Here is a 16,440-nt window from a genome sequence, read left to right as displayed (position 1 = left end):
CACGACATCCGCCTTATTAGCAACTTACTGAGCTAATCGGTTGTCTGAGAGGGATGGATGATCAAAGACGGTATACTCTTAAATAGCCATTTTAGGATTAGTGTGGAGGTTAAGACGTTGTTTCATGAAACGTTTAGCATATAGGTAGCGTGGCCGAGTGGTCTAAGGCGCTGGTTTTAGGCACCAGTCTCTCCGGAGGCGTGGGTTCGAATCCCACCGCTGCCATATGGCTTGTTTTTGTCCTTGATCCCTTCCAAGATAGACAAGACCTCTGTGAGGTTAACTAAAATACCTGTGCCTTCTTACCAAGGATTACCAGAAAGTGAAAGGGTTCGTGATGCATGTCGCTTTCCAAAGGTTTTCACCACTCCATTTTTGACTATAGGGAGTCTTGGTCATAACTGAAAAATATTATCCAAATCGTCAAAGAAAACTCAACATATACGTGGTTGACATGGGGATCGTATCCACGACATCCGCCTTATTAGCAACTTACTGAGCTAATCGGTCGTCTGAGAGGGATGGATGATCAAAGACGGTATACTCTTAAATAGCCATTTTAGGAATAGTGTGGAGGTTAAGACGTTGTTTCATGAAAAGTTTAGCATATAGGTAGCGTGGCCGAGTGGTCTAAGGCGCTGGTTTTAGGCACCAGTCTCTCCGGAGGCGTGGGTTCGAATCCCACCGCTGCCATATGGTTTGTTTTGTCCTTGATCCCTTCAAAGATAGACAAGACCTCTGTGAGGTTAACTAAAATACCTGTGCCTTTTTGCCAAGGATTACCAGAAAGTGAAAGGGTTCGTTATGCATGTCAGTTTCCAAAGGTTTTCACCACTCCATTTTTGACTATAGGGAGTCTTGGTCATAACTGAAAAATATTATCCAAATCGTCAAAGAAAACTAAACATATGCGTGGTTGACATGGGGATCGTATCCACGACATCCTCCTTATTAGCAACTTACTGAGCTAATCGGTCGTCTGAGACGGATGGATGATAAAAGAGGGTATACTCATAAATATGCCATTTTAGGAATAGTGTGGAGGTTAAGACGTTGTTACATGAAACGTTTAGCATATAGGTAGCGTGGCCGAGTGGTCTAAGGCGCTGGTTTTAGGCACCAGTCTCTGTGGAAACGTGGGTTCGAATCCCAACTCTGCCATATGGTTTGTTTTTGTCCTTGATCCCTTCCAAGATAGACAAGACCTCTGTGAGGTTAACTAAAATACCTGTGCCTTCTTGCCAAGGATTACCAGAAAGTGAAAGGGTTCGTGATGCATGTCGCTTTCCAAAGGTTTTCACCACTCCATTTTTGACTATAGGGAGTCTTGGTCATAACTGAAAAATATTATCCAAATTGTCAAAAAAAACTCACCATATACGTGGTTGACATGGGGATCGTATCCACGACATCCGCCTTATTAGCAACTTACTGAGCTAATCGGTCGTCTGAGAGGGATGGATGATCAAAGACAGTATACTCTTAAATATGACATTTTAGGATTAGTGTGGAGGTTAAGACGTTGTTTCATGAAACGTTTAGCATATAGGTAGCGTGGCCGAGTGGTCTAAGGCGCTGGTTTTAGGCACCAGTCTCTCCGGAGGCGTGGGTTCGAATCCCACCGCTGGCATATGGCTTGTTTTTGTCCTTGATCCCTTCCAAGATAGACAAGACCTCTGTGAGGTTAACTAAAATACCTGTGCCTTCTTACCAAGGATTACCAGAAAGTGAAAGGGTTCGTGATGCATGTCGCTTTCCAAAGGTTTTCACCACTCCTTTTTTGACTATAGGGAGTCTTGGTCATAACTGAAAAATATTATCCAAATCGTCAAAGAAAACTAAACATATACGTGGTTGACATGGGGATCGTATCCACGACATCCGCCTTATTAGCAACTTACTGAGCTAATCGGTCGTCTGAGAGGGATGGATGATCAAAGACGGTATACTCTTAAACATGCCATTTTAGGAATAGTGTGGAGGTTAAGACGTTGTTTCATGAAACGTTTAGCATATAGGTAGCGTGGCCGAGTGGTCTAAGGCGCTGGTTTTAGGCACCAGTCTCTCCGGAGGCGTGGGTTCGAATCCCACCGCTGCCATATGGCTTGTTTTTGTCCTTGATCCCTTCCAAGATAGACAAGACCTCTGTGAGGTTAACTAAAATACCTGTGCCTTCTTACCAAGGATTACCAGAAAGTGAAAGGATTTGTTATGCATGTCGCTTTCCAAAGGTTTTCACCACTCCTTTTTTGACTATAGGGAGTCTTGGTCATAACTGAAAAATATTATCCAAATCGTCAAAGAAAACTAAACATATACGTGGTTGACATGGGGATCGTATCCACGACATCCGCCTTATTAGCAACTTACTGAGCTAATCGGTCGTCTGAGAGGGATGGATGATCAAAGACGGTATACTCTTAAATAGCCATTTTAGGAATAGTGTGGAGGTTAAGACGTTGTTTCATGAAACGTTTAGCATATAGGTAGCGTGGCCGAGTGGTCTAAGGCGCTGGTTTTAGGCACCAGTCTCTCCGGAGGCGTGGGTTCGAATCCCACCGCTGCCATATTGTTTGTTTTGTCCTTGATCCCTTCAAAGATAGACAAGACCTCTGTGAGGTTAACTAAAATACCTGTGCCTTTTTGCCAAGGATTACCAGAAAGTGAAAGGGTTCGTTATGCATGTCAGTTTCCAAAGGTTTTCACCACTCCATTTTTGACTATAGGGAGTCTTGGTCATAACTGAAAAATATTATCCAAATCGTCAAAGAAAACTAAACATATACGTGGTTGACATGGGGATCGTATCCACGACATCCGCCTTATTAGCAACTTACTGAGCTAATCGGTCGTCTGAGAGGGATGGATGATCAAAGACGGTATACTCTTAAATAGCCATTTTAGGAATAGTGTGGAGGTTAAGACGTTGTTTCATGAAACGTTTAGCATATAGGTAGCGTGGCCGAGTGGTCTAAGGCGCTGGTTTTAGGCACCAGTCTCTCCGGAGGCGTGGGTTCGAATGCCAACTCTGCCATATGGTTTGTTTTTGTCCTTGATCCCTTCCAAGATAGACACGACCTCTGTGAGGTTAACTAAAATACCTGTGACTTCTTGCCAAGGATTACCAGAAAGTGAAAGGGTTCGTGATGCATGTCGCTTTCCAAAGGTTTTCACCACTCCATTTTTGACTATAGGGAGTCTTGGTCATAACTGAAAAATATTATCCAAATTGTCAAAAAAAACTCACCATATACGTGGTTGACATGGGGATCGTATCCACGACATCCGCCTTATTAGCAACTTACTGAGCTAATCGGTCGTCTGAGAGGGATGGATGATCAAAGACGGTATACTCTTAAATATGACATTTTAGGATTAGTGTGGAGGTTAAGACGTTGTTTCATGAAACGTTTAGCATATAGGTAGCGTGGCCGAGTGGTCTAAGGCGCTGGTTTTAGGCACCAGTCTCTCCGGAGGCGTGGGTTCGAATCCCACCGCTGCCATATGGCTTGTTTTTGTCCTTGATCCCTTCCAAGATAGACAAGACCTCTGTGAGGTTAACTAAAATACCTGTGCCTTCTTACCAAGGATTACCAGAAAGTGAAAGGGTTCGTGATGCATGTCGCTTTCCAAAGGTTTTCACCACTCCTTTTTTGACTATAGGGAGTCTTGGTCATAACTGAAAAATATTATCCAAATCGTCAAAGAAAACTAAACATATACGTGGTTGACATGGGGATCGTATCCACGACATCCGCCTTATTAGCAACTTACTGAGCTAATCGGTCGTCTGAGAGGGATGGATGATCAAAGACGGTATACTCTTAAACATGCCATTTTAGGAATAGTGTGGAGGTTAAGACGTTGTTTCATGAAACGTTTAGCATATAGGTAGCGTGGCCGAGTGGTCTAAGGCGCTGGTTTTAGGCACCAGTCTCTCCGGAGGCGTGGGTTCGAATCCCACCGCTGCCATATGGCTTGTTTTTGTCCTTGATCCCTTCCAAGATAGACAAGACCTCTGTGAGGTTAACTAAAATACCTGTGCCTTCTTACCAAGGATTACCAGAAAGTGAAAGGATTTGTTATGCATGTCGCTTTCCAAAGGTTTTCACCACTCCTTTTTTGACTATAGGGAGTCTTGGTCATAACTGAAAAATATTATCCAAATCGTCAAAGAAAACTAAACATATACGTGGTTGACATGGGGATCGTATCCACGACATCCGCCTTATTAGCAACTTACTGAGCTAATCGGTCGTCTGAGAGGGATGGATGATCAAAGACGGTATACTCTTAAATAGCCATTTTAGGAATAGTGTGGAGGTTAAGACGTTGTTTCATGAAACGTTTAGCATATAGGTAGCGTGGCCGAGTGGTCTAAGGCGCTGGTTTTAGGCACCAGTCTCTCCGGAGGCGTGGGTTCGAATCCCACCGCTGCCATATTGTTTGTTTTGTCCTTGATCCCTTCAAAGATAGACAAGACCTCTGTGAGGTTAACTAAAATACCTGTGCCTTTTTGCCAAGGATTACCAGAAAGTGAAAGGGTTCGTTATGCATGTCAGTTTCCAAAGGTTTTCACCACTCCATTTTTGACTATAGGGAGTCTTGGTCATAACTGAAAAATATTATCCAAATCGTCAAAGAAAACTAAACATATACGTGGTTGACATGGGGATCGTATCCACGACATCCGCCTTATTAGCAACTTACTGAGCTAATCGGTCGTCTGAGAGGGATGGATGATCAAAGACGGTATACTCTTAAATAGCCATTTTAGGAATAGTGTGGAGGTTAAGACGTTGTTTCATGAAACGTTTAGCATATAGGTAGCGTGGCCGAGTGGTCTAAGGCGCTGGTTTTAGGCACCAGTCTCTCCGGAGGCGTGGGTTCGAATGCCAACTCTGCCATATGGTTTGTTTTTGTCCTTGATCCCTTCCAAGATAGACACGACCTCTGTGAGGTTAACTAAAATACCTGTGACTTCTTGCCAAGGATTACCAGAAAGTGAAAGGGTTCGTGATGCATGTCGCTTTCCAAAGGTTTTCACCACTCCATTTTTGACTATAGGGAGTCTTGGTCATAACTGAAAAATATTATCCAAATTGTCAAAAAAAACTCACCATATACGTGGTTGACATGGGGATCGTATCCACGACATCCGCCTTATTAGCAACTTACTGAGCTAATCGGTCGTCTGAGAGGGATGGATGATCAAAGACGGTATACTCTTAAATATGACATTTTAGGATTAGTGTGGAGGTTAAGACGTTGTTTCATGAAACGTTTAGCATATAGGTAGCGTGGCCGAGTGGTCTAAGGCGCTGGTTTTAGGCACCAGTCTCTCCGGAGGCGTGGGTTCGAATCCCACCGCTGCCATATGGCTTGTTTTTGTCCTTGATCCCTTCCAAGATAGACAAGACCTCTGTGAGGTTAACTAAAATACCTGTGCCTTCTTACCAAGGATTACCAGAAAGTGAAAGGGTTCGTGATGCATGTCGCTTTCCAAAGGTTTTCACCACTCCTTTTTTGACTATAGGGAGTCTTGGTCATAACTGAAAAATATTATCCAAATCGTCAAAGAAAACTAAACATATACGTGGTTGACATGGGGATCGTATCCACGACATCCGCCTTATTAGCAACTTACTGAGCTAATCGGTCGTCTGAGAGGGATGGATGATCAAAGACGGTATACTCTTAAACATGCCATTTTAGGAATAGTGTGGAGGTTAAGACGTTGTTTCATGAAACGTTTAGCATATAGGTAGCGTGGCCGAGTGGTCTAAGGCGCTGGTTTTAGGCACCAGTCTCTCCGGAGGCGTGGGTTCGAATCCCACCGCTGCCATATGGCTTGTTTTTGTCCTTGATCCCTTCCAAGATAGACAAGACCTCTGTGAGGTTAACTAAAATACCTGTGCCTTCTTGCTAAGGATTACCAGAAAGTGAAAGGGTTCGTGATGCATGTCGCTTTCCAAAGGTTTTCACCACTTCATTTTTGACTATAGGGAGTCTTGGTCATAACTGAAAAATATTATCCAAATTGTCAAAAAAAACTCACCATATACGTGGTTGACATGGGGATCGTATCCACGACATCCGCCTTATTAGCAACTTACTGAGCTAATCGGTCGTCTGAGAGGGATGGATGATCAAAGACGGTATACTCTTAAATATGACATTTTAGGATTAGTGTGGAGGTTAAGACGTTGTTTCATGAAACGTTTAGCATATAGGTAGCGTGGCCGAGTGGTCTAAGGCGCTGGTTTTAGGCACCAGTCTCTCCGGAGGCGTGGGTTCGAATCCCACCGCTGCCATATGGTTTGTTTTTGTCCTTGATCCCTTCCAAGATAGACAAGACCTCTGTGAGGTTAACTAAAATACCTGTGCCTTCTTACCAAGGATTACCAGAAAGTGAAAGGGTTCGTGATGCATGTCGCTTTCCAAAGGTTTTCACCACTCCTTTTTTGACTATAGGGAGTCTTGGTCATAACTGAAAAATATTATCCAAATCGTCAAAGAAAACTCAACATATACGTGGTTGACATGGGGATCGTATCCACGACATCCGCCTTATTAGCAACTTACTGAGCTAATCGGTCGTCTGAGAGGGATGGATGATCAAAGACGGTATACTCTTAAACATGCCATTTTAGGAATAGTGTGGAGGTTAAGACGTTGTTTCATGAAACGTTTAGCATATAGGTAGCGTGGCCGAGTGGTCTAAGGCGCTGGTTTTAGGCACCAGTCTCTACGGAGGCGTGGGTTCGAATCCCACCGCTGGCATATGGCTTGTTTTTGTCCTTGATCCCTTCCAAGATAGACAAGACCTCTGTGAGGTTAACTAAAATACCTGTGCCTTCTTACCAAGGATTACCAGAAAGTGAAAGGGTTCGTTATGCATGTCGCTTTCCAAAGGTTTTCACCACTCCATTTTTGACTATAGGGAGTCTTGGTCATAACTGAAAAATATTATCCAAATCGTCAAAGAAAACTAAACATATACGTGGTTGACATGGGGATCGTATCCACGACATCCGCCTTATTAGCAACTTACTGAGCTAATCGGTCGTCTGAGAGGGATGGATGATCAAAGACGGTATACTCTTAAATAGCCATTTTAGGAATAGTGTGGAGGTTAAGACGTTGTTTCATGAAACGTTTAGCATATAGGTAGCGTGGCCGAGTGGTCTAAGGCGCTGGTTTTAGGCACCAGTCTCTCCGGAGGCGTGGGTTCGAATCCCACCGCTGCCATATGGTTTGTTTTGTCCTTGATCCCTTCAAAGATAGACAAGACCTCTGTGAGGTTAACTAAAATACCTGTGCCTTTTTGCCAAGGATTACCAGAAAGTGAAAGGGTTCGTTATGCATGTCGCTTTCCAAAGGTTTTCACCACTCCATTTTTGACTATAGGGAGTCTTGGTCATAACTGAAAAATATTATCCAAATCGTCAAAGAAAACTAAACATATACGTGGTTGACATGGGGATCGTATCCACGACATCCGCCTTATTAGCAACTTACTGAGCTAATCGGTCGTCTGAGACGGATGGATGATAAAAGAGGGTATACTCATAAAGATGCCATTTTAGGAATAGTGTGGAGGTTAAGACGTTGTTACATGAAACGTTTAGCATATAGGTAGCGTGGCCGAGTGGTCTAAGGCGCTGGTTTTAGGCACCAGTCTCTGTGGAAACGTGGGTTCGAATCCCAACTATGCCATATGGTTTGTTTTTGTCCTTGATCCCTTCCAAGATAGACAAGACCTCTGTGAGGTTAACTAAAATACCTGTGCCTTCTTGCCAAGGATTACCAGAAAGTGAAAGGGTTCGTGATGCATGTCGCTTTCCAAAGGTTTTCACCACTCCATTTTTGACTATAGGGAGTCTTGGTCATAACTGAAAAATATTATCCAAATCGTCAAAGAAAACTAAACATATACGTGGTTGACATGGGGATCGTATCCACGACATCCGCCTTATTAGCAACTTACTGAGCTAATCGGTCGTCTGAGAGGGATGGATGATCAAAGACGGTATACTCTTAAATAGCCATTTTAGGAATAGTGTGGAGGTTAAGACGTTGTTTCATGAAACGTTTAGCATATAGGTAGCGTGGCCGAGTGGTCTAAGGCACTGGTTTTAGGCACCAGTCTCTCCGGAGGCTTGGGTTCGAATCCCACCGCTGCCATATGGTTTCTTTTGTCCTTGATCCCTTCAAAGATAGACAAGACCTCTGTGAGGTTAACTAAAATACCTGTGCCTTTTTGCCAAGGATTACCGTCTTTGATCGGATTACCAGAAAGTGAAAGGGTTCGTGATGCATGTCGCTTTCCAAAGGTTTTCACCACTCCTTTTTTGACTATAGGGAGTCTTGGTCATAACTGAAAAATATTATCCAAATCGTCAAAGAAAACTAAACATATACGTGGTTGACATGGGGATCGTATCCACGACATCCGCCTTATTAGCAACTTACTGAGCTAATCGGTCGTCTGAGAGGGATGGATGATCAAAGACGGTATACTCTTAAACATGCCATTTTAGGAATAGTGTGGAGGTTAAGACGTTGTTTCATGAAACGTTTAGCATATAGGTAGCGTGGCCGAGTGGTCTAAGGCGCTGGTTTTAGGCACCAGTCTCTCCGGAGGCGTGGGTTCGAATCCCACCGCTGCCATATGGTTTGTTTTGTCCTTGATCCCTTCAAAGATAGACAAGACCTCTGTGAGGTTAACTAAAATACCTGTGCCTTTTTGCCAAGGATTACCAGAAAGTGAAAGGGTTCGTTATACATGTCAGTTTCCAAAGGTTTTCACCACTCCATTTTTGACTATAGGGAGTCTTGGTCATAACTGAAAAATATTATCCAAATCGTCAAAGAAAACTAAACATATACGTGGTTGACATGGGGATCGTATCCACGACATCCGCCTTATTAGCAACTTACTGAGCTAATCGGTCGTCTGAGACGGATGGATGATAAAAGAGGGTATACTCATAAATATGCCATTTTAGGAATAGTGTGGAGGTTAAGACGTTGTTACATGAAACGTTTAGCATATAGGTAGCGTGGCCGAGTGGTCTAAGGCGCTGGTTTTAGGTTCTACTACACCAAATCAGTACCAGTTTGGAGAGTGCGGTTTTCGTAGGGAGCCTTCAGTGCAGATCGAGAGATATCTGCAGGCTGTGATTGGAGGATATTCTGTAAGATTTTTATGTCTTTCAAATGTACATCCATCCAGTTATTAAAACTGACCATGTTTTTCTATATTTAGTACTGTCTTTTTCAACATGATGACTTATGCTGAATGTGACCACAGCTATTTTCAAGTAGGTGACATTTGGTGCGAAACTGGGGGTGGTGTGTTTAGCTTCCGGTACTCGGAAAAGGAGCTGACTAAGCTAGTCATTTTTATTTTTTTTATTGCTGCTCTAAGGCCAAACTGTGCACACACGTACAGGTAATAGCTGTTGAATGCTTAGTTATTTAAAAAAAAATCATAACGTTACTATAGAAGTCTATGGGAAAACATTTGGTTGTGTGTAACCTGTAGGGTGAGTGCACATTTCAGTAATTCATACTTTACATGCTTTTCTGTTTATAATTCACCATGGATACACCATGGAGGCAAATTTAAAAATAATGACAGTGAAGTTGGGGACATTTTGGGTTGAATGGAGCATTTGGATGGGCTGGAAATGAATGTTGCTTCGTATTGTGGTCGAACTCAGCACGAACCCCCCAGGGTACCTCTGTCCAACAAACCCTCCTCCTGCCTTCTGAATTTGTTGAAACTGATGAATTTGACAACAAATTAGGATAAAGTCACCACTGCCACAACAATTTCTGCCTTGTGTCAATCGCTTGCCAGTCAAGTTACGCGATGCCGTTATCTTGAATATGAAGCATGTACACTGCTGACAGCAGAATATGTCAAACATCCCCTTATTTATAGTAAACAATGTAGCATACCAATATGTCTTTCTGTTAGGTGCTCTTGTGTGAATGAATGATGCTATTTTTCTATTGAGTTTCTTAAAACAGACTTATTTTTCACTCATATAACTTTCAAATAATTATTTTGTCCCCTCAAGAACTGACTCCTGGCTGTTATATCCAAACTGGTTTGCCATTTGATATTGTCTGAACACTTTTTTCAGCTTTTCACATGCCTGATGTTGACTGGGGAGGTATATGTGCACTCACGCAGAAGAAGTAGGAGTTTCGACATCATATTTGGCATTTGGAGAAGCTGATCCGAAGTCCGGTGTTGGCAGTGTGTGATCGACAACCCTTGTTTTGCCTCGCTGCGCTTTATTACCTTGTAGAAGTTGTGGAACTTGGACATGTAGGTATAGTAAGTACATTTAAGAACCCCAGTCCACTTGAGGCCCCTCTGTTGCTCACTATCAAGTGCCATAATAAGATCACCCTCATGCACTAGACATTTCTGACAGTGCTCCCTTAATGCCTTACTGTGCAGTTTTTTAGTTTGCAAACATGAAGTAAGGGCTATACACCAGTCCCAGAACCTGCTTAGATGAAAAAAATATCCACTGGCTCTTTTGGAATGTAACATTATGGTTCTGAAATCATCTGTAAAGAATGTGATAGTGTTCGACAAAGCTAAATTATCTCCCCTGTTTAGTAAAATGCATTGTATCTTTCATTCCCCTATAAACCCATAAATTATTGGAGAGAAACACTATTTTAAGCTGGTATTGCATGACACTGTTAATTGTGAATAAAAAGAATTACATTTATGTCAGGATAAGCTGTACATTTTCAAAATTATATGGAATTTTAACTTTGTTTCATTGAAACTGGCAAATAACTGAAATAAGCAAGTTTAGCCACCTTGAAACATTAAACAGTAAGAATGTTTGATGTCCTGTGAGTATTTTAAAGTCTTAACTAAATAAATCAATAGAGTTAAGTGTAATTTCCTTCCATGTTGTGGTTTCAACAAGCTTTTTTCTACTTGAGGGTCCATTTCAATTTCTCGGCTTTAATAGGCGGTATGGTTCACTGGTCAGTGTTTGAGATTGCTGTTAACAATGCACCCCTTTACTTCCTATTTTCTGGTAAAGTTCATTATCCAGCCTTACATATATGATGACTTTAAAGCTGCTTAATGTGTCCCTTGCTTATTGTTGGCCTGAATTCCATGCTCTCTGTCCAATTTTGAGATTTTTTTCTGATTCCTTTCCATGTGTACTTATGTCATCAGCCTATATCATAGAGGATTATACTTTTGATTTTTGGAGTATATGAAAGCACAAACATTTGTGATAGCCCCTCCATAGATGATTTACCAAATGCTGACAGCCATTTGAGTGTTTAATTATATAAACAATGGATGGTGTAAGTTCGAGCAATCTCAAACAATATCAATCGCATCATGTCATGAGTGTCAAAACCATATTCCATGAATGTAGCAGACTCTGCTATGTTCTGATGATGTCAGCAAAGGAAGGCAAACAACAGACCACTACTCATTTTTAAATATGTATTGTAACTGGTTTTGAGGTTTAAAGATTTTTTCAATTTTTTTAGTCGAAAAAATATTTTTGGGTGATATGATCTATGCAGCCTCAATCATTTATAGAATTGACCCCTGACCACCATCTTTTATGAAATATAAATGAACTTCCATGGTCAGTGCATGAAGGTAAACACTTCTTTATTAATACAGAAATACCTTTTGTAAAACATTGATGAAGTGTACATCATTAAACTCTCACAACTCTTTCTGTGCATCAAAACTATGTATTCTGGTGCCATATAGACATGCTGGATAGGAACAAGTAGTGAAGTTTAATCCAATTTCCATTTTTTTTCTGAGAAGCTACATATATATACAATATATAAATCACAGATTTGACAAGTGCAAATATATTCTGATTTGTCTACAGGTTCTACTACACCAAATCAGTACCAGTTTGGAGAGTGCGGTTTTCGTAGGGAGCCTTCAGTGCAGATCGAGAGATATCTGCAGGCTGTGATTGGAGGATATTCTGTAAGATTTTTATGTCTTTCAAATGTACATCCATCCAGTTATTAAAACTGACCATGTTTTTCTATATTTAGTACTGTCTTTTTCAACATGATGACTTATGCTGAATGTGACCACAGCTATTTTCAAGTAGGTGACATTTGGTGCGAAACTGGGGGTGGTGTGTTTAGCTTCCGGTACTCGGAAAAGGAGCTGACTAAGCTAGTCATTTTTATTTTTTTTATTGCTGCTCTAAGGCCAAACTGTGCACACACGTACAGGTAATAGCTGTTGAATGCTTAGTTATTTAAAAAAAAATCATAACGTTACTATAGAAGTCTATGGGAAAACATTTGGTTGTGTGTAACCTGTAGGCACCAGTCTCTGTGGAAACGTGGGTTCGAATGCCAACTCTGCCATATGGTTTGTTTTTGTCCTTGATCCCTTCCAAGATAGACAAGACCTCTGTGAGGTTAACTAAAATACCTGTGCCTTCTTGCCAAGGATTACCAGAAAGTGAAAGGGTTCGTGATGCATGTCGCTTTCCAAAGGTTTTCACCACTCCATTTTTGACTATAGGGAGTCTTGGTCATAACTGAAAAATATTATCCAAATTGTCAAAAAAAACTCACCATATACGTGGTTGACATGGGGATCGTATCCACGACATCCGCCTTATTAGCAACTTACTGAGCTAATCGGTCGTCTGAGAGGGATGGATGATCAAAGACGGTATACTCTTAAATATGACATTTTAGGATTAGTGTGGAGGTTAAGACGTTGTTTCATGAAACGCTTAGCATATAGGTAGCGTGGCCGAGTGGTCTAAGGCGCTGGTTTTAGGCACCAGTCTCTCCGGAGGCGTGGGTTCGAATCCCACCGCTGCCATATGGCTTGTTTTTGTCCTTGATCCCTTCCAAGATAGACAAGACCTCTGTGAGGTTAACTAAAATACCTGTGCCTTCTTACCAAGGATTACCAGAAAGTGAAAGGGTTCGTGATGCATGTCGCTTTCCAAAGGTTTTCACCACTCCATTTTTGACTATAGGGAGTCTTGGTCATAACTGAAAAATATTATCCAAATCGTCAAAGAAAACTCAACATATACGTGGTTGACATGGGGATCGTATCCACGACATCCGCCTTATTAGCAACTTACTGAGCTAATCGGTCGTCTGAGAGGGATGGATGATCAAAGACGGTATACTCTTAAATATGCCATTTTAGGAATAGTGTGGAGGTTAAGACGTTGTTTCATGAAACGTTTAGCATATAGGTAGCGTGGCCGAGTGGTCTAAGGCGCTGGTTTTAGGCACCAGTCTCTCCGGAGGCGTGGGTTCGAATCCCACCGCTGCCATATGGCTTGTTTTTGTCCTTGATCCCTTCCAAGATAGACAAGACCTCTGTGAGGTTAACTAAAATACCTGTGCCTTCTTACCAAGGATTACCAGAAAGTGAAAGGGTTCGTTATGCATGTCGCTTTCCAAAGATTTTCAACACTCCATTTTTGACTATAGGGAGTCTTGGTCATAACTGAAAAATATTATCCAAATCGTCAAAGAAAACTAAACATATACGTGGTTGACATGGGGATCGTATCCACGACATCCGCCTTATTAGCAACTTACTGAGCTAATCGGTCGTCTGAGAGGGATGGATGATCAAAGACGGTATACTCTTAAATAGCCATTTTAGGAATAGTGTGGAGGTTAAGACGTTGTTTCATGAAACGTTTAGCATATAGGTAGCGTGGCCGAGTGGTCTAAGGCGCTGGTTTTAGGCACCAGTCTCTCCGGAGGCGTGGGTTCGAATCCCACCGCTGCCATATGGTTTGTTTTTGTCCTTGATCCCTTCCAAGATAGACAAGACCTCTGTGAGGTTAACTAAAATACCTGTGCCTTCTTACCAAGGATTACCAGAAAGTGAAAGGGTTCGTTATGCATGTCGCTTTCCAAAGGTTTTCACCACTCCTTTTTTGACTATAGGGAGTCTTGGTCATAACTGAAAAATATTATCCAAATCGTCAAAGAAAACTAAACATATACGTGGTTGACATGGGGATCCTATCCACGACATCCGCCTTATTAGCAACTTACTGAGCTAATCGGTCGTCTGAGAGGGATGGATGATAAAAGAGGGTATACTCATAAATATGCCATTTTAGGAATAGTGTGGAGGTTAAGACGTTGTTACATGAAACGTTTAGCATATAGGTAGCGTGGCCGAGTGGTCTAAGGCGCTGGTTTTAGGCACCAGTCTCTGTGGAAACGTGGGTTCGAATGCCAACTCTGCCATATGGTTTGTTTTTGTCCTTGATCCCTTCCAAGATAGACAAGACCTCTGTGAGGTTAACTAAAATACCTGTGCCTTCTTGCCAAGGATTACCAGAAAGTGAAAGGGTTCGTGATGCATGTCGCTTTCCAAAGGTTTTCACCACTCCATTTTTGACTATAGGGAGTCTTGGTCATAACTGAAAAATAGTATCCAAATTGTCAAAAAAAACTCACCATATACGTGGTTGACATGGGGATCGTATCCACGACATCCGCCTTATTAGCAACTTACTGAGCTAATCGGTCGTCTGAGAGGGATGGATGATCAAAGACGGTATACTCTTAAATATGACATTTTAGGATTAGTGTGGAGGTTAAGACGTTGTTTCATGAAACGCTTAGCATATAGGTAGCGTGGCCGAGTGGTCTAAGGCGCTGGTTTTAGGCACCAGTCTCTCCGGAGGCGTGGGTTCGAATCCCACCGCTGCCATATGGCTTGTTTTTGTCCTTGATCCCTTCCAAGATAGACAAGACCTCTGTGAGGTTAACTAAAATACCTGTGCCTTCTTACCAAGGATTACCAGAAAGTGAAAGGGTTCGTGATGCATGTCGCTTTCCAAAGGTTTTCACCACTCCTTTTTTGACTATAGGGAGTCTTGGTCATAACTGAAAAATATTATCCAAATCGTCAAAGAAAACTAAACATATACGTGGTTGACATGGGGATCGTATCCACGACATCCGCCTTATTAGCAACTTACTGAGCTAATCGGTCGTCTGAGAGGGATGGATGATCAAAGACGGTATACTCTTAAACATGCCATTTTAGGAATAGTGTGAAGGTTAAGACGTTGTTTCATGAAACGTTTAGCATATAGGTAGCGTGGCCGAGTTGTCTAAGGCGCTGGTTTTAGGCACCAGTCTCTCCGGAGGCGTGGGTTCGAATCCCACCGCTGCCATATGGCTTGTTTTTGTCCTTGATCCCTTCCAAGATAGACAAGACCTCTGTGAGGTTAACTAAAATACCTGTGCCCTCTTACCAAGGATTACCAGAAAGTGAAAGGGTTCGTGATGCATGTTGCTTTCCAAAGGTTTTCACCACTCCTTTTTTGACTATAGGGAGTCTTGGTCATAACTGAAAAATATTATCCAAATCGTCAAAGAAAACTAAACATATACGTGGTTGACATGGGGATCGTATCCACGACATCCGCCTTATTAGCAACTTACTGAGCTAATCGGTCGTCTGAGAGGGATGGATGATCAAAGACGGTATACTCTTAAATAGCCATTTTAGGAATAGTGTGGAGGTTAAGACGTTGTTTCATGAAACGTTTAGCATATAGGTAGCGTGGCCGAGTGGTCTAAGGCGCTGGTTTTAGGCACCAGTCTCTCCGGAGGCGTGGGTTCGAATCCCAACTCTGCCATATGGTTTGTTTTTGTCCTTGATCCCTTCCAAGATAGACAAGACCTCTATGAGGTTAACTAAAATACCTGTGCCTTTTTGCCAAGGATTACCAGAAAGTGAAAGGGTTCGTTATGCATGTCAGTTTCCAAAGGTTTTCACCACTCCTTTTTGACTATAGGGAGTCTTGGTCATAACTGAAAAATATTATCCAAATCGTCAAAGAAAACTAAACATATACGTGGTTGACATGGGGATCGTATCCACGACATCCGCCTTATTAGCAACTTACTGAGCTAATCGGTCGTCTGAGAGGGATGGATGATCAAAGACGGTATACTCTTAAATATGACATTTTAGGATTAGTGTGGAGGTTAAGACGTTGTTTCATGAAACGTTTAGCATATAGGTAGCGTGGCCGAGTGGTCTAAGGCGCTGGTTTTAGGCACCAGTCTCTCCGGAGGCGTGGGTTCGAATCCCACCGCTGCCATATGGCTTGTTTTTGTCCTTGATCCCTTCCAAGATAGACAAGACCTCTGTGAGGTTAACTAAAATACCTGTGCCTTCTTACCAAGGATTACCAGAAAGTGAAAGGGTTCGTGATGCATGTCGCTTTCCAAAGGTTTTCACCACTCCATTTTTGACTATAGGGAGTCTTGGTCATAACTGAAAAATATTATCCAAATCGTCAAAGAAAACTAAACATATACGTGGTTGACATGGGGATTGTATCCACGACATCCGCCTTATTAGCAACTTACTGAGCTAAT

At 42.1% G+C, this 16,440-nt stretch overlaps 22 non-coding genes across 22 annotated transcripts; all 22 read left to right on the top strand.

The window, feature by feature from the left end:
* The first annotated feature begins 143 nt into the window (after positions 1 to 143).
* On the top strand, positions 144 to 225 carry Trnal-uag (transfer RNA leucine (anticodon UAG)). The gene has a single exon. It is a non-coding gene; the product is annotated as a tRNA-Leu (tRNA).
* A 386-nt stretch (positions 226 to 611) lies between these two features.
* Trnal-uag (transfer RNA leucine (anticodon UAG)) lies at positions 612 to 693 on the top strand. The gene has a single exon. It is a non-coding gene; the product is annotated as a tRNA-Leu (tRNA).
* Positions 694 to 1,548: 855 nt separating this feature from the next.
* Positions 1,549 to 1,630, top strand: Trnal-uag (transfer RNA leucine (anticodon UAG)). The gene has a single exon. It is a non-coding gene; the product is annotated as a tRNA-Leu (tRNA).
* Positions 1,631 to 2,017: 387 nt separating this feature from the next.
* Positions 2,018 to 2,099, top strand: Trnal-uag (transfer RNA leucine (anticodon UAG)). Its single transcript has one exon. It is a non-coding gene; the product is annotated as a tRNA-Leu (tRNA).
* A 386-nt stretch (positions 2,100 to 2,485) lies between these two features.
* Positions 2,486 to 2,567, top strand: Trnal-uag (transfer RNA leucine (anticodon UAG)). The gene has a single exon. It is a non-coding gene; the product is annotated as a tRNA-Leu (tRNA).
* An 854-nt stretch (positions 2,568 to 3,421) lies between these two features.
* Trnal-uag (transfer RNA leucine (anticodon UAG)) lies at positions 3,422 to 3,503 on the top strand. The gene has a single exon. It is a non-coding gene; the product is annotated as a tRNA-Leu (tRNA).
* Positions 3,504 to 3,890: 387 nt separating this feature from the next.
* Positions 3,891 to 3,972, top strand: Trnal-uag (transfer RNA leucine (anticodon UAG)). Its single transcript has one exon. It is a non-coding gene; the product is annotated as a tRNA-Leu (tRNA).
* A 386-nt stretch (positions 3,973 to 4,358) lies between these two features.
* Trnal-uag (transfer RNA leucine (anticodon UAG)) lies at positions 4,359 to 4,440 on the top strand. The gene has a single exon. It is a non-coding gene; the product is annotated as a tRNA-Leu (tRNA).
* Positions 4,441 to 5,294: 854 nt separating this feature from the next.
* Trnal-uag (transfer RNA leucine (anticodon UAG)) lies at positions 5,295 to 5,376 on the top strand. The gene has a single exon. It is a non-coding gene; the product is annotated as a tRNA-Leu (tRNA).
* A 387-nt stretch (positions 5,377 to 5,763) lies between these two features.
* Trnal-uag (transfer RNA leucine (anticodon UAG)) lies at positions 5,764 to 5,845 on the top strand. The gene has a single exon. It is a non-coding gene; the product is annotated as a tRNA-Leu (tRNA).
* Positions 5,846 to 6,232: 387 nt separating this feature from the next.
* Positions 6,233 to 6,314, top strand: Trnal-uag (transfer RNA leucine (anticodon UAG)). The gene has a single exon. It is a non-coding gene; the product is annotated as a tRNA-Leu (tRNA).
* Positions 6,315 to 6,701: 387 nt separating this feature from the next.
* Trnal-uag (transfer RNA leucine (anticodon UAG)) lies at positions 6,702 to 6,783 on the top strand. Its single transcript has one exon. It is a non-coding gene; the product is annotated as a tRNA-Leu (tRNA).
* Positions 6,784 to 7,169: 386 nt separating this feature from the next.
* On the top strand, positions 7,170 to 7,251 carry Trnal-uag (transfer RNA leucine (anticodon UAG)). Its single transcript has one exon. It is a non-coding gene; the product is annotated as a tRNA-Leu (tRNA).
* Positions 7,252 to 8,105: 854 nt separating this feature from the next.
* Positions 8,106 to 8,187, top strand: Trnal-uag (transfer RNA leucine (anticodon UAG)). Its single transcript has one exon. It is a non-coding gene; the product is annotated as a tRNA-Leu (tRNA).
* A 404-nt stretch (positions 8,188 to 8,591) lies between these two features.
* Positions 8,592 to 8,673, top strand: Trnal-uag (transfer RNA leucine (anticodon UAG)). The gene has a single exon. It is a non-coding gene; the product is annotated as a tRNA-Leu (tRNA).
* Positions 8,674 to 12,798: 4,125 nt separating this feature from the next.
* Trnal-uag (transfer RNA leucine (anticodon UAG)) lies at positions 12,799 to 12,880 on the top strand. Its single transcript has one exon. It is a non-coding gene; the product is annotated as a tRNA-Leu (tRNA).
* Positions 12,881 to 13,267: 387 nt separating this feature from the next.
* Positions 13,268 to 13,349, top strand: Trnal-uag (transfer RNA leucine (anticodon UAG)). Its single transcript has one exon. It is a non-coding gene; the product is annotated as a tRNA-Leu (tRNA).
* A 386-nt stretch (positions 13,350 to 13,735) lies between these two features.
* On the top strand, positions 13,736 to 13,817 carry Trnal-uag (transfer RNA leucine (anticodon UAG)). Its single transcript has one exon. It is a non-coding gene; the product is annotated as a tRNA-Leu (tRNA).
* An 856-nt stretch (positions 13,818 to 14,673) lies between these two features.
* Trnal-uag (transfer RNA leucine (anticodon UAG)) lies at positions 14,674 to 14,755 on the top strand. Its single transcript has one exon. It is a non-coding gene; the product is annotated as a tRNA-Leu (tRNA).
* Positions 14,756 to 15,142: 387 nt separating this feature from the next.
* On the top strand, positions 15,143 to 15,224 carry Trnal-uag (transfer RNA leucine (anticodon UAG)). Its single transcript has one exon. It is a non-coding gene; the product is annotated as a tRNA-Leu (tRNA).
* Positions 15,225 to 15,610: 386 nt separating this feature from the next.
* On the top strand, positions 15,611 to 15,692 carry Trnal-uag (transfer RNA leucine (anticodon UAG)). The gene has a single exon. It is a non-coding gene; the product is annotated as a tRNA-Leu (tRNA).
* A 386-nt stretch (positions 15,693 to 16,078) lies between these two features.
* Positions 16,079 to 16,160, top strand: Trnal-uag (transfer RNA leucine (anticodon UAG)). The gene has a single exon. It is a non-coding gene; the product is annotated as a tRNA-Leu (tRNA).
* The last annotated feature ends 280 nt before the right edge of the window (positions 16,161 to 16,440 follow it).

Source organism: Haliotis cracherodii, unplaced genomic scaffold, assembly GCF_022045235.1.
Source record: "Haliotis cracherodii isolate W230 unplaced genomic scaffold, xgHalCrac1.p SCAF_33, whole genome shotgun sequence".
NCBI classification, from domain to species: Eukaryota; Metazoa; Mollusca; class Gastropoda; order Lepetellida; family Haliotidae; genus Haliotis; species Haliotis cracherodii.
Note: the sequence above shows the minus strand (reverse complement) of the source record. Positions and strands in the feature narration are given on the sequence as shown.